The sequence below is a fragment of the Hyperolius riggenbachi genome, chromosome 3 (assembly GCF_040937935.1).
Source record: "Hyperolius riggenbachi isolate aHypRig1 chromosome 3, aHypRig1.pri, whole genome shotgun sequence".
Classification (NCBI taxonomy): Eukaryota; Metazoa; Chordata; class Amphibia; order Anura; family Hyperoliidae; genus Hyperolius; species Hyperolius riggenbachi.
The window spans coordinates 332974034-332989756 of NC_090648.1; the positions used below are offsets into that span (position 1 = coordinate 332974034).

General features: G+C 41.6%; 1 protein-coding gene across 3 annotated transcripts in view; it reads right to left on the reverse strand.

The window, feature by feature from the left end:
• Positions 1-15723, reverse strand: part of PPM1H (protein phosphatase, Mg2+/Mn2+ dependent 1H) — a 303440-nt gene that overhangs the window by 54389 nt on the left and 233328 nt on the right. The window contains exon 11 of one of the 3 annotated variants that reach the window (XR_011030451.1): positions 1725-1787. The gene's annotated coding sequence lies outside the window, so the exon portion shown is untranslated. Of the gene's footprint in view, positions 1-985; positions 1788-15723 lie in introns of those variants that run through there. The other 2 variants (XM_068276885.1, XM_068276883.1) reach the window with 2 other exon arrangements.

The window sequence follows — 15723 nt, forward strand, 5'->3', positions numbered from 1 at the left end:
TTTTTCCCAAATTGGCCCCACACTATGGAAAGACTTTGACGGTAGTTAAACATATTACGGTATATTCATTAAACCCTTTATAACTTTACGCAAAAAACATCGACGAGCAATGTGGGTGTTGCATGCATGACTTGAGTTAAAGGGGTTCTTTCGCGAAAAAAGTAGGCAGTTAAAAAATGTGACAGATGACAGGTTTTGGGCCAGTCCATCTTTTTCTCAGGGCTTTCTTTGTTTTCAACAGCATTTCCTGAACAGCAGTTGCAAAATCTAACTGACATAATAGTGTGCAAGTGATTAGGGAGGCCGGCTGGTATCTTGCTATTTTGGCAGTTAAACTGCTGTTCAGGAAATGCTGTTGAAAACAAAGAAAGCCCTGAGAATCCCCCTTAAAAAGATGGACTGGCCCAAAACCTGTCATCTGTCACATTTTTTAACTGCCTACTTTTTTCGCGAAAGAACCCCTTTAAGCAAACGATGTTAGGTGTTATGCTGGGAATACACAATGAGGTTTTTTTTGGCAGATGGCTCGATAGATCATTTCTGACAGGTCCGATCTGATTTCAATCGTTTTTCTGATCGATTTTCTCATAGAAGTGAATGGAAATTGATCGGCAAATCGATTATTGACTAGTAAATTGCCAAAAAAAACTCATTATGTATTCCCAACATTATATAATTTGCATGAATCCTGGTAGACTTAACATCCGCTGCCTGCACACATTAGGCTTACCGGTATTTAGTGGATATACCCCATTGTGTGTTCCTTTCATGGACAGTGGTGACAAATTATTCTGTGTACGCTGCTATCCACTGAGTCAGATGAAAGCATGATAGAAATGCACAGCAATAGTATTATAATACATTGTTTGGTCTTTGACATCTTTATTGTTATTAATTAAAAAAAAAATAAAAAAAAAATATATATATATATATATATATATATATATATATATATATATATATATATATATATATAATTCTTGGATGCTGCATGCAAGGGGCATATTAAAATAACTAATTCACAATACTCTCAACTACCCTGATATGACCCAGTGAAGGTGGGCAATCCTCAGCATTTACTGACAGATGGTGTGTAATCCCTCCACTCCAGGCTTGCTGAAGTGTTTATGATTTGCCCACTAGGGAATGCTGGGAGATCTCTAGAGATGGCTCAGTAAATCATGCTCAGAGTGACCAGATGAATGATGCTGTGTAAGTAGTTTCACCTTGTGTATGCAATACCTGTGTTACACATTTGTACAGTTTCTGAGCTCCTCGATCATGGTGGAGCACATGCCTGTGCAAAGGGCCTAGTTTCCTGACGACCTTACCTTTCTTATGCTGAATACCGCCCTCACTCCAGAGTTAATCCAATAAACAAGGGCGGTATTCGTACAGGAAAAATGAATCATGCAACACGGGAGTCAAGATGTGACTCAAGACTGATTAGCCTGTTGGAGCCTTACAGTTAAGATTTGGTAAAATCTCGCTGCCCTGGGCATTGAAGTCAGTAATTACTCCTTTCCATCTGTTTTGCCTGACTGTACAAGATTAGGCGAAACAAGGTGTCGAAATGACACCAGTTAGGTATCCAACATACTGCCAGGTGGTCAACATTCTCCTGGTACCTAACCATGGACTGAGGTTGGGCCGGAATAGGAACCATCTCTCAGTCTACAATTTTGGACGTAGCTCATGTTCTTTACTTCTTTCTTCCTTTTTACCTTTTTTTTATTTCTTTTGGACATCTCCTTTCACTTTTTGTCTTATTTTTCATGTTTTCTGTCCTTAAGATAGAGGAAAATAAAATGAATTTTAATTCTTTACACACTAGGAGTATTTCTACCCTTTTTAAGAGTTATGGCTGGATCAATCAACAATTATTATATCATTATGGAAGAATTAAAATTAGTATCTTATAATGTCAAAGGGGCAAACTCAGGGGTTAAAAGAGGTCGAATCTTAGAATTTTTATCCAGAAATAAAACCGACATTGCCTTTATCCAAGAGACACACTTTAAAAAAGACTTTAAACCAGTATGCACTAATAAAAAATTTGACTGGTATGTTAACTCTAACAGGAGTAAGAAAGGGGGGGTGGCCATTGTAGTTGGCTCCAAAACTCAATTTACTGTAGAAAACTCCTATTCAGATGAGGAAGGCCGCATATTAATATTAGTAGGGAAAGTTTATGGGAAATTAATCACCTTAGCTAACCTATACGCACCCAATACTGGCCAAACTAAAACTATTTTAAATTTACTTGAGAAAGTAAATTTAATAGCTAAAGGAAAAATCATTATAGCAGGTGATTTTAATATGACGCTAGACCCTATTTTGGACAACTCTCGAGGGAAGTCAAGCATATCACTCCGTAGTATTCAGAAGATTAAAAAATCTCTACATGCAGAAAAGTTACTTGATGCATGGAGAGTTTTTAATTCAAATAAAAGAGATTATTCCTTTTTTTCTCCAAGACATCAGACATACACTCGTATTGATCTTTTTCTGGTTCCTCAAGATTTGATACAAAATATTACGGAGATTAAGATTGGCAATTTTACACTATCAGACCACGCCCCAATCCTTATGTCCTTGACATGGAAAAAGGAACAGGTTACAAGAAGAGAATGGAGGTTAGATCTAGGACTACTTTCAATACCTGACATGATCACCGAAATAAAAACTAGTCTTAGTGATTTCTACTTGTTGAATAGGTCTCCTGATGTTTCAGAGCAGACCCTCTGGGATACAATGAAGTGTGTGTTTCGCGGTGTCCTCATAAAATATGGCATCAGGAGGAATAGAGAAAAAAAAAAGGAACTGGAGGACCTGTTAGCCAAATTAGGTCAGTTGGAGTTTTTGAATAAAAAAAAAATCACAACCGAAATATCTAAGAAACTGCAAACTATCAGAACTCAGGTTAATAAAATACTAAACGAAAAAATGATAAAACAGCTTAGAAACGATAAAAAAGTTTTAGTACTCGGCCGTAATACACCCGGGAAAGTTCTCGCAGGCCTGCTTCAAAAGCAAAAATCAGAAAACTTCATTGAAAAAATAATAGACCCCAATGGGACTATATTAAATAGCACTGAGGAAATAGGTATAGGATTTACTAACTATTTTTCCAAACTATACAACTTGCAATCTATAGAACAAACTGAACCAGGGTCTGACTTATTATCTCAGTATTCACCTCCCTTGGTCAGTTCTGAGATACAAGAGTCCCTAAATACCCCGATTATTGAGGAGGAATTCATTCTTGCGGTTCAGGCTCTGGGGAGGGGGAAAAGCCCAGGTCCAGATGGTTTTATAGCAGAATTCTATCAAACCTTTTGTAAGGAATTGGCGACACCATTCTGTGCTCTAGTAAATGAGGTTGACTCACCAACCACGTTCTCGGATCTATCAAATAAAGCAGTACTAACAGTGATTCCTAAAGAAGGAAAGGAAAACCTTGATTGCAGCAAATTTAGACCTATCTCTATAATAAATATAGATGTCAAATAGACTCCTTAAAGTGTACGATATATTATTGGGGGAACAACAGTGTGGTTTCCGTAATAAAAAACAACTGTATGAAAACGTGTACACTGCTGTTGGTTTCTGTAATAAGGTCCGTGGACGTGGAGTTGAGGCTGCAATGGTGGCGATAGATGCCGAAAAAGCTTTCGATAGACTTAATAGGCACTATCTATATAAAGTCTTACATACAGTTAAAGTAGGAAACTCCTTTTGCAACCGAATTAAAAAGCTCTATGCAAATCAAAGTTCAGCAATTAAAGTTAATGGGGCTGTCTTTTCTGACTTTCCAGTTTGCAATGGAGTCAGACAAGGCTGTCCCCTTTCACCCTACCTCTTTAATTTAGCATTAGAACCCCTTATTCAGGCTGTACAGAGAGATCATTTGATAACAGGTTTAAAGACCTGCCAGAATGAAATCAAAATACTTGCTTATGCAGATGATTTACTGCTGACTGTTTTAGAACCGGCCACATCAATACCAAGGGCAGTTCAATTATTAGAATCCTTCAGTCACTGTTCGAATTTTAAAGTTAATATAAAGAAAACCACTATTCTGGACCTGGGCTGTTCACCCCTCTCTAGACACACTATTCAATCCATAGTACCATTTAAATGGCAGACTAGCTGTATTGATTACTTGGGGATAAAATTATGCTCAAATGAGAGTGACTTATTTGGGGCCAACTACGACAGGCTTCTACCCGACTGTAAAAAATTGCTGGACGGGTGGGACAGACCCTGCTTCAATGTATTGGGCAGGATATCTATCATCAAAATGATGATCCTCCCTAGATTACTCTTTGTGTTCCAGTGTCTTCCTATTTTTGTCCCAAGATCCTGGTTTCGAGGTGGACAGGCTGTGCTGCAGAGATTTATATGGAGGGGCAAAAAAAGTAGAATCTCACATAGACACCTTATTCAAAGGAGGGAAGGAGGAGGGCTGGCTATACCGGATATTTATAAGTATTACCAAGCAGTCCACTTGGGTAGAATACTAGACTGGAGGAAAGGCAAAGATCATAGCTTTTGGACAGATCTGGAGCTAGAATATCTGAACGAACATTTTGCCCTGTCATGCAATCTACAGGTACTGAACAGGTTGTCTAGAGGCTGTACTCAACCATTAATAGGCCCAACTCTGACTACTTTTAAATATTTGATTAAAACACTCCCAGGACCATGCCCCCTATTATCTATAGTTAATAACCCTGGCTTTACCCCAGGGATGGACAGGACTTGGCTTAATGGAACTGGTTTAGAACAAGATACTAGACTCTGGGATTTCCTGGGAAGGTTCGGTCTAGCCAGCCCGCCTCCACATTTTCCATTTTTTAAATATTACCAAATATCAAGCTATATACTCAAAGAAATCAGGTCTTTAGGCCCTATTAGGACGGAAGTTTCCAATTTTGAAAAATGGTTTCTGGCTAGGACTAAACCCCCAGGGAGCTTGTCACTTCTGTATGGGTCGTTGCTGCACTTCACGGGCACTTCACGGGACAGAATTAGGGAGAGGTGGGAAGGTGAACTGCAAATTAATCTGGACAATAAACGCTGGTCGAGCTTTATAGAGAATGTTTGGATGCCTAAAAATACAGTACTTCAATTAATGCAATATAAAGTAATCATGCGCTGGTATTCTACTCCGGATGCCCTTAATAAATTATACAGTTCCGTTCCATCTATTTGCTGGAGATGTTCTTATCCAGTTTTACATTATTCCCACATTTGGTGGTCCTGCCCCTCAATCCAGAAATTTTGGAAAAAGGTTGAGGTTTTTTTAAGAGTAAACACAGACCTAGACCTCCGTATCAATAAAATAGAGGCAATCTTTGGTCAGGGCCTGCAAACCACTACTGAATTATCTATGGACCTCTTAATGTTTTCAACCTTGATCGGCAAGAAACTAATTATTGAACACTGGGGTACCCACACTATCCCTACAATATCAAGTTGGCTCACTAGATTTAACGAGCTCTTAGAGATAGAGTACTCACATCCCCCTGAGGCCCCAATGACTGTTACCAATGAACAAAACAGATGGATAAAGCTGTATAATTTTTGTTTTGAGAAATTCAAATTCTAGCCATACTATTCTAAGGGTAATGTTAAGTAGCTATTCTTTACACTTTTACACTTTTCTCTTGGTGATTTCTTTTCTGCTCACCGTGTTCTCCAGTGGGTGGGACAACTGGGAGTGTGGGACAGCCCCCCAACTGGAACGAGTGTTAGTAGTGTGGTGTGGGTGTATGGTGTGTCTGTGCGTGTGCCCGTGCGTGTGCCCGTGCGTGTGTCCGTGCGTGTGTTCGTGCGTGTGCCCATGCGTGTGTCCGGGCGTGTGTCCGTGCGTGTCCACGCGGGTGCCCGTGCGTGTGCCCGTGCATGTGCCCGTGCGTGTGCCCGTGCGTGTGTCCATGCGTGTGTCCGTGCGTATGTCCGTGCGTGTGTTTGTGCGCGCACATGTCTGGGCGTATGTCTGTGCGTGTGTCTGTGCGTGTGTCTGTGCGCGTGTCTGTGCGTGGGTCTGTGCGTGTGTCTGTGCGTGTGTCTGTGCGTGTGTCTGTGCGTGGGTCTGTGCGTGTGTCTGTGTGCGCGTGTGTCTGTGTGCGCGCGTGTCTGTGTGCGCGCGTGTCTGTGTGCGCGCGTGTCTGTGTGCGCGCGTGTCTGTGTGCGCGCATGTCTGTGTGCGCGCGTGTCTGTGCGTGTGTCTGTGCGTGTGTCTGTGTGCGTGTGTGGTGTCCAGCATAGGGCAGTGTGTAGATAAATGTTGAGCTGTGGGGTGCACAGTTTTGCTTCCGTGGTTGCTGAGGGGGGGGGGGGCGCGTCTTGTACGCGGGAGGATGCGGTACTTTTCTTCATCTTTGGTCTGTTTCTTTTCTCCCCTTCTTTATTTAATTTTATGAAATAATTAAATTTGATTGGCAAATTCTGATTAGCAAATATGATGAGACTTTATGCCCAACACCAAGAGCGTGGTGATGAAGCCTATCAATATGGTTGGGCCTTCATAAACTGTGGCTAGGCTCTGAGCTAATCAAGAAAAAGAAAAAAAAAAAAAGATGTGACTCAAGGTTCCTAAAAATGTACTCGAGTGGTGTCGTAGTTCACACCACCTTGTTGTCACAGGTCTACTGAAAGACTACTACATCCTTTATTTACAATACTCATAGGATTTAAAATACATGTTGGTGCATAGATTGCAGACCAAAGTGGGTGTCTTTGTCTATCCCCCCCACAGTTCACTGTCAGATTGTGCGAACAGTTAGCTGGTCTGAGCACACAAGCTGTGGGGTGTGGCTAGCCCTGAAGACTTTGGTTGCACAGCACTATTATTTCTTTCATAAAATCAAGACAGTATTGTGCGGGGTGTGCAATTGGACTACTCTGCAGCGGCTTATACAAGTGCATTAGCTATGCAATAGAGCTGTCCAGAATGCTCAAATATGGCAGCTCTTTGCATCTAAAGAGTTGCTGCAGGTCTCCCTCACACAGTTACTGAAAACAAGCCAGGGGAATAGTACAAGGATTAGGGAGTGCAATATATACAGTGCTAACAGTGCTAAACATGTTTCATCTTAAACAGATTTGGTCAGGAGCAAGTTAAAGTGCAAAAATAATAAATAGAGAACCCCCAACTACCATCAAAGTTTCCCCCTGCATCACACGGCTCAAGTCAGAGCTGAAGTGCCCATCTATACAATGGGTTTAAATATGTTGTGGAGGCTGGGACTGACCTACCCCTTCCAGGCGTAGCAATATGGAATGCAGAGGGTTGCGACCACACTGGGGCCCTTGGATTAGAGGCACCCACTAGAGGTCCTCCTTCTTCATTCACAGTATTAGCTCTTCAATGGTGCTATGCTGCTAATGATCACTTCTATAGATGCTTAGTGGTAATCAGACTGTTCTTCTCTGCTTAGACCTTGTATGCTGTGGGTGTCCTTGGCAGGTTTTGTTGTGCCATTTGAATTGTTATGAATATAATGCGTGGGGGGCCCAATTTAAAACATGTACTGAGGCAGAAAGCTCCTCACTGGTTAGAGGCGGAGAACTGCCCCTCTGTATGTTGCCATGGAGACATAGGGGAAAACTAGATTTTTTTTCATAATCATGGTGAAGCAGTTTTCAAAGTGGTCTTAATTTTTTTTTTTAATGGCCATGTACAGTATGTGCATATGTTTAATGTTTACAGTAAAACTTTACTTAATGCATTCAGTACTCATAGTGTGATATTATCTAAAACACAATATTTTTTTTTTTTTTTTTGCCCATAGGAGATGTAATCATCCTGGTGAATTTAGAGCATTTTGGGCTTTTAAATTCCTTGTGTTACCTCAGCATGCCAGCAAAACGTGTAATAGGATAACCGTTTCGTATCACCACTTTGTTTGTACAAGTTCCCTGAAATCCTTCTGGTCTGTCCTAGTGTAAACATGACATGGCCATTAAAAACCGCTCTTCACATCAGCACCTGAGTTGTACTGATGGGACAATTGTCAAGTGTTTATTCGAACAAATAATTGTTCCCTCTGCGTTGTTTGTAAATGGGTGTATGATGTAGTCTGGTTTGGAGAAAAGGGTTATATATTGCCTCACTAATAAACCATAATTATTTACCCATAGTGAGCACATTTATTGTTTCATTTCTTTCGAGCTATATTGATCTTGTGACTGTTCCTACATTTATCTGTACACAGCAATGGACTACAGAGTTGTTACTTGGTGAAAGCATTTTATTTTTCTCTTGATCTAAAATATCACTTCAGCCTGGGGAAGAAAACCTCTTTCAAACAATTCAAATTCAACATTTTTTGAAGTGGTCATTTAAAAAGAAACAGTGAAGCAGTCTGAAAGTAGCCTAAAACCTGATACAGATATCCAATTTTGATTGGCCAATGACTGGCCAATTTTACCACTTTGGGGTTGTATAAGGGCCAACAGACTTTGAATTCTATGAACATATGGTGTAAGTGAGCTCTCATACTGCATGGAGGTTGTAAAATTGACCAATAAAAATTGGATGTGTTTTTGTTTCCTAAAGCCCAGTACACACATCCAATTTTGATTGGCCAATAACTGACCAGTTTTACCACTTTGGTGTAGTATGAGAGTTTACCTGCACAGTTATAGGCCAATCAAAATGCACCCTCAGGCTAGGTTCACACTAGTCACAAACACACTACCAGTATATGCTGTTCAACCACCTGACATTTATTTAGTATCAAAAAGGTATTTTTCATTGATTCATTGATTAATCATAATGAAGCCTGTAAAAAGTTTTATATAGCACACCATAATAATGCACAATTTTACATTAAACGGGGTGTTGCCCCACTGTGTCTCAAACAGAAGGTCCTAAAGGACCGTGCACAGACCAGAAAAAAAAATTAAAAAATAATCAGATTGGGTCGGGCTAGATATGTTTGACATATGGGGTATATATCATTTCGACTGATAGGACAGTAATTGTAAATGTGGGACTAATTGTTACTCGAAGGTATAGCTTAAATGGCGTGAATGGGAATGATACAGTATTGTTTGCTGTTTGATAAGTCACTAAAGGCTATTTGAATAATGTCCACTAGATGTCAGCAGTCGCATCAATTTTTCTGTTGGGCAGGTATGGGGTATGTGAATATGTTAAAAGAACCAGAAGATGTTTGCATACGGATTTGTACCACCAGAGGGAGCTATGTGGATTATAAAGCCTGTTGCGCATGTGAACTGTAATATGTGATGTCACAGAGTGGAATGCACGTGCGCAGTATGGCATATAAGGCTCAAAAGAACTCTTGGCGGAAGCGACCTCCGGGTCGCATAAAAGGCGGTCATGTGATCCAGCGCAGTTACGCAGTACGTCCTGAGGAAGTCCCTGGGCGGGGTGAAACGCGTCGACGTAGGCCTGCGTCACGCGCTGAGGTGTGCCTCTCTGCCCCCCTCTGCCCTCCCGCCGGATCGGAGCGCGGTGCCCGGAATTATGGCGTATATTTCCAAGGACTGAACTCCCGCTTGGTCGGTGAAATACAAGTTTGAGGCCCTGAGTTTGATACTCCCGCAAATATATATCGTGGATACTGCGGTTAGATGGGCAGGTGAAAAGTCGTCCATGCGGACACTGCATGTCGCATCAACAGAGGAGGTGGTAACTATGTGAAATAACGTATATGGCATCTACATCTGCAACGCTTATATGCATTGCATGCATGGAAAATCCGATGTCCTGATATATGGCTTGGCTGAAATATTGAACTATCTTGTCTGCATAGGCCTATAAATTCACAGTACAGCTAATTGGCTAGGTGCACCAGCCTTAAACGGTCTGAAAAGACTTTTTGAAGAAACATAGTGATTTTTCGATGCTGAATGTGGAACTTTATTTTTTGCCATTTTTGAAAGTTGGATCTGCAGTGGGACACATTTTTTTCACATACGCCACTTATATGTTCAAGTGTCATGTTGATGATTTTTGTGGGTGACGACCCACGTTAGCTGGCAAATTGATGTGGAGGTCTGCATGTAGGGCATGGTGCTGTGATTTGCGGGGGGGCTTTGGGGGGGCACATTTTTATTGTGGTTGACCACTTTGGTATTGGGGCATGGGGTGATGCGGGCACGTTTGACATGCAATTAGCATATTAGATGCTTTAATCTTTTGGCATTGTAGGTGTCCGTGCCCGCCTCTCCCCATGTTGATGGTGTGATATGGTCAACCTTTTTTCTGGTCTGTGCACGGTCCTTTAGGACCTTCTGTTTGAGACACAGTGGGGCAACACCCCGTTTAATGTAAAATTGTGCATTATTATGGTGTGCTATATAAAACTTTTTACAGGCTTCATTATGATTAATCAATGAATCAATGAAAAATACCTTTTTGATACTAAATAAATGTCAGGTGGTTGAACAGCATATACTGGTAGTGTGTTTGTGACTATTTTGGAATTTTTGACCAGTGCGTGTACCCACCTGTTTAGCACACCCTATTAATTACACTCTTTTGAGTAGTAGGTTTTTGTAGGTTCACACTAGGGTATTGTGTTCTGTACACTGTAAATGCAGGATCACAATGCAGAGGGAAAAGCACTCAGTAAAGCATACAGTTAATGAAAATCATGCTTCATTGCAATTGTAAACATGTACATTGTCCAATACCACACAAGATGCCATTGTGTTAGGCCAACGGACTCCACTGCACTGCGAATGCACCAGTGTGAACATGCCATTATAATATAACTCCAGTGCATTTGCCATGCGATTTATATTGTCCGATGCAATGCCCTGGTGTGAATGTAGCCTAAGGGTTTTCCACACTGTACACCCTGTGATGCCAATTCAGTGTTCAAAAGGCACTCTAAGGTGCATTAGACGTGTGGTTCGACGATACGTTACAATGAAAGTATGCTTCACTGTCACATTGTCCAGTAAACTCACAACGTTCTGTGCGTTATGCCGACGGTACATGCCGCACTGCACCTTACGTGAACATACCATAGGAATATCATTGCATTGCGTAGCGATGATATTGTGTGTTGCACAAAACACAACAGATTCTGTAGGAAAGGACCCTAAAATATAGTGCTTAACTGGCTGTATTACTTAGCCTTTTGGTTTATACTTAAAGGGAACCAGAGATGAACGTTTCACACAAAATAAACATATCAGTTGATAGCTTGTAAAGAATAAATGCTCTACCTGATAATTTTGCCACTCTGGTGTGCCTTTTTTTAGTGTTTTTTATCCATTATTGCTCCAGGAAAAATCAAATATGGCCGCCGGCTCATATCCCTTCTGCTTCCGAGTTATCAGTTGTTCTGGATGTGCTGTCTTCGCTATATGAGACTAGGCTGCTATCTAGGCTAAATGCAGCCTTTCATCTATGTGCTTTCATTTTGGTATGATATCTGCCTGTAGGAAGTGTCTCTCATAGGAATGAAACTGCCGTTATTATCAGTATCTAGTGCACACAGAGCACACAGGGATCATATTACAGCCACAGAGCTTCTCTCTCAGGAGCAGCAGCCTCTGCTATGTCATCACAGCTCTCAGTATGCAAAGCAGGAAATCTAAGCCAGGAGAGGGGAAGGCTTGGGCTTGAAAAGAGTACACAGAAGAGTGACTCAGCTATAATGATTCCAGGTCAAACCTCGACTGAATAGTCAGTGCATTCTTATCACAGTTGCTAATAGACTAATTAAGCAGATAACAATGAAACTAAAAGCAGGGTAGGTGTTTACTGTCATGTTCCCACTGATAAATGTAATAAAATACATGAGGGTGCTTCATCTCTGGTTCTCTTTAATGGTAATCAATGAGATGCAAATAACTCTGTGTTGCGTGCATATATAATACCAGTTGTGTACGGCTTGAAGCTGGGCCCATCAAATGCTTATCCTGCTTAATTAGGTCCAATTCCAACTACAACTATATACAGTAGTTATAATACTTTGAGAACCTGTCATCTGGAATCTGTATAGGGAGCAGGTTTAGATTTTTCTGGTTTAGTTTATTGTTCCCAATGTGAGATTCAAGAAATATAGTCAAGGCATCGCCTGTACACCTAGAAACACAGAATCCATGTCCTTGTAGTGACAGGTTTACTTTAAACACTAGCCATGTTCTGCAGACTCTCCGCCAGAGCTAATGTGTGCCTGCGTACAATTGATCAAAATGCTATTAATATTCCTCCCCTGACTGAATGTATCTAGCAGAAATCAATGGCAGGAATGTGCGCTTCTGTGCTGAGGGCTGGCTCTATCGGTAACAGTGGCTGCTTCAGCTATTCATTTAAGTGCTTTGAGTATAACTATCAAGACAAATCAACCGTATGAGATCATTTACTAACTTTAGACACGCAATCATTTGCTGTTCATCTCATGGGTGGATTGCTAGCCAACAGCGTAATTAATCAAGGCTTAGAAAACACAGTGCTCTCTGGGGCTGACAGGTGACATAAATGAGCAAATACACAGATATCAGATATTGCTTCAACCTGGAATCCAGATGGTTTAATATTACACTATATTTTTAAATGTAAAAATTATTTTAATGTTAACAGACATGTCTTAACTGCTGAGTCTGATGTTGAGTTCTTTATGTATTTATTTATAAATTTTGATATTAATAATTATATTAATCATTTATTATTAAATGATTACATTTGATATTAATTAAATCCAGTGTTTGCCCAAACATTACCCCATCCACAGATGGATATGCTTGTCCTCATTAAATTAACACAGTTCTATGGGCATAACAATGACCTCCCCCCCTCTGGGCCCCCCAAACGAGGAAGCGGGCTTTATTCACAAGCGGTGCTTCATTTACATGATTCAGTGCTGCATTGGGTCTCTTGCTGTATGCTGCCATTCTTCAGGTCCCGGTCACATGATGTACATCGAGAGCCAGAGTATAACACCATCGAGCATGCAGCTTCCAGGAGGAAGAGAAGAACCAATCCTGGAACAGGAAAATATTACACTGCTCCCTGTGCTACCCTGCAAAGTGGGAGGTAAGAGGCGCATACAGGAGATAACAATCTTTAAACAATATAAACGTGAGAGGTAAGGGTGGACTTACCTCTCATTACAGAATATGTAACTCGTGGTGGTCAAGGTATTTTATTAGCAAAAATAATGTGATTAGCAAATGATTAGCAAAAATGAAGTGTTTCACGGGCCAAGCCCAGTTCTTGTGCACATAGTATCTTTTGACTTTTGGTAGCATACTGTACCTGGTGCCAATTAAAACCTTGACTTCAAAAGTGTAAAAGTGTCTTTTTGTTCAGAGAGGTAAGTCCACCCTTACTTTTTTACTTTTATATTGGTTTAAGATTTTTATTTTCTTTTGACGCCTCTGTTTACTCATCAAATTATTGATTAACATGGATCCAATGCAATTCTGCATGCGGGAAAACTGCCTGCGATTCCCTCACCTGTGATCTCCTGCCTAGGCGATTAGCCCTGTATGAGGCTCCAGCAAGTTAAGGGAAGTATATGTATTTGATTAGCAAGTTATTTACATTCTTGCATAAAGAAGTCATGAGGTGGAATGTGTATAAGTTATTGAAGGACTAATGTAGATTCCAGCATGTTCGGTATTACAGCATGTGTATTAATCTCTTTAATTTGAGTAGCTGGTGACATTTACAGCAGCGGACTTGAAAGTCTTTTCAATACTTGCCATGCAAGAGTTCAAGGTGAGTTGGTATTATAAATGTGGAGCAGGCAGCTATTTTGAATAGGCTATTGAATAGCTTCTATAGTACTGGTTCGTGTGGCAAACCGGGTTAAATATATCATATGAAATGTATACAAATGGACAAGCTAGGTTTTCACATCTCCAAGGTCACAGTTTTCACATTCTCAGGATATGATGGAAAAGTAATTTCATGGATCAACAACTGGTTAAAAGGTTGGAAACAAAGCCTCTGATCACGTAGATAAGAAAATAAATGGCTGTTTGTATGTTAGGGAGGCAGGGTCCCAAGAGGAGGCTCACTAACTTGTGCCTCACAAACAGCGCCGCTTGCCATAGATATGTGCATTGTTCAGAGCTGAAAGGAGACCCTTCAAAGGTTGCCCAATTAGGAGCATTTACTTCTTCACAGAAACTTAACCAGGAATCTATTGATGTTGTCATACGTCAAACAATTATACCGTATCAGTACTAAATGCAAAGCTGAACTTTTCATGACGGCAGTAGAATAAATTGTTGGCACTTTAGGAAAGGCACGTGCTTGCAGGATGCTGAAGCAAAACTCCATTGCCTGTAATTTCTCAACATTTAACCTTATCACTGCAAATACCATACATGGAAATTATTAGGTAGAGCCCCTGTATGTCACTCCTCTCACCCTAACATGGAGATGTATGTCACTCCTCTCACCCTGACATGGATATGTATGTCACTCCCCTCACCCTGACATGGAGATGTAGGGTCACAGCTCTCACCCTGACATGGAGATAGAGGTTCACTCCTCTCACCCTGACGTGGAGATGTAGGATCACTCCTCTCACCCTGACGTGGAGATGTAGGATCACTCCTCTCACCCTGACGTGGAGATGTAGGATCACTCCTCTCAATATTGTCAAAAGAGAAAGTGAGTGTGGCACTCCTGCTATGATCAGGAAGGATCTGTGGGTTGAGAATAGTTATATCCCAAAAACTCCTGCTTGTAACGATATCTTGCACTATTTGATACTCAGCCACTGACGTGTGCCTCACATATATGGCAAGAAGAAAGCAATCATGTATCCATTGTGAACAAGAAGCAGATCTGGGCACCATCCGTCATTCAGCTTATTTATTGTAAAAACGCTTGTGCAGTGTACAGTGTACAAAGTCAAATAGTTGTCACCTGGTATTCCATGGCGTATGTGGAGTGGGTTGGAGGTGGGTGCTCAGGGCTGTAGAAGGGTCGGCGACGGCCGTTTCGCGTCCACCAGGACGCTTGGTCACGCAGCGTGACCAAGCGTCCTGGTGGACGCGAAACGGCCGTCGCCGACCCTTCTACAGCCCTGAGCACCCACCTCCAACCCACTCCACATACGCCATGGAATACCAGGTGACAACTATTTGACTTTGTACACTGTACACTGCACAAGCGTTTTTACAATAAATAAGCTGAATGACGGATGGTGCCCAGATCTGCTTCTTGTTCACAATTGATCACTCCTCTCACCCTGACGTGGAGATGTAGGATCACTCCTCTCACCCTGACATGGAGATGTAGGGTCACTGCTAGCACCCTGACATGGAGATGTATGGTCACTCCTCTCACCCTGACATGGAGATGTATGGTCACTCCTCTCACCCTAACATAGAGATGTATGTCACTCCCCTCACCCTGACATGGAGATGTAGGGTCACAGCTCTCATCCTGACATGGAGATGGAGGGTCACAGCTCTCACCCTGACATGGAGATAGAGGTTCACTCCCCTCACCCTGACGTGGAGATGTAGGATCACTCCTCTCACCCTGACGTGGAGATGTAGGATTACTCCTCTCACCCTGACATGGAGATGTAGGGTCACTGCTAGCACCCTGACGTGGAGATGTAGGGTCACTCCTCTCACCCTGACATGGAGATGTAGGATCAGTCCTCTCACCCTGACATGGAGATGTAGGGTCACAGCTCTCATCCTGACATGGAGATGGAGGGTCACAGCTCTCACCCTGACATGGAGATAGAGGTTCAC